Here is a 758-nt window from a genome sequence, read left to right as displayed (position 1 = left end):
TAAAAACCCAGTATTCTGACATTGCAAACTATCTTTAGAGTTATGGTTAAAAACCCAATATTCTAACATTGCAAACTATCATTAGAGTTATGGTTAAAAACCCAATATTCTAACATTGCAAACTATCATTAGAGTCATGGTTAAAAACCCATTATTCTAACATTGCAAACTATCATTAGAGTTATGGTTAAAAACCCAATATTCTAACATTGCAAACTATCATTAGAGTTATGGTTAAAAACCCAATATTCTTAACATTGCAAACTATCATTGGAGTTATGGTTAAAAAACCCATATTCCAACATTGCAAACTATCGTTAGAGTTAAGCCTGAAATCCAACTACAGATTTAAAATACAGATTTAAGTAAAGTTGCACTTAAAATGTACAAGGAACACACTTCTCCACTAAATAGAAACACGTACACATTCTAGAGAATCAATTTTCTGTCCAGAGTGTCGTGTTTCAGAAAAAAATTAAGATATTGCTAATTCATGTAAATGTAGTTTATAATAAACACTAAACCTTACAAAGTTTTTCTTTAAAACATACAAACCATTAGTATTGTCTTTATTGCTAAAGGTGATCTTATCGGGAGGATTTGCGCATTCTCAGAGGTATAATTTCATTTACAACACAGAGTGGCTACTCCACTTTCTAGACTGTTAAATTGTGTGTACGATAGTTTATATTGTTTACTTGTTTTACGTATGGCACAGCTAACTATTGCTAGATTGAAACTACTGTATTTTACTGGTA

The sequence above is a fragment of the Limulus polyphemus genome, unplaced genomic scaffold (genome assembly GCF_000517525.1).
Source record: "Limulus polyphemus unplaced genomic scaffold, Limulus_polyphemus-2.1.2 Scaffold8898, whole genome shotgun sequence".
Classification (NCBI taxonomy): Eukaryota; Metazoa; Arthropoda; class Merostomata; order Xiphosura; family Limulidae; genus Limulus; species Limulus polyphemus.
This window is presented reverse-complemented; position numbering follows the sequence as displayed.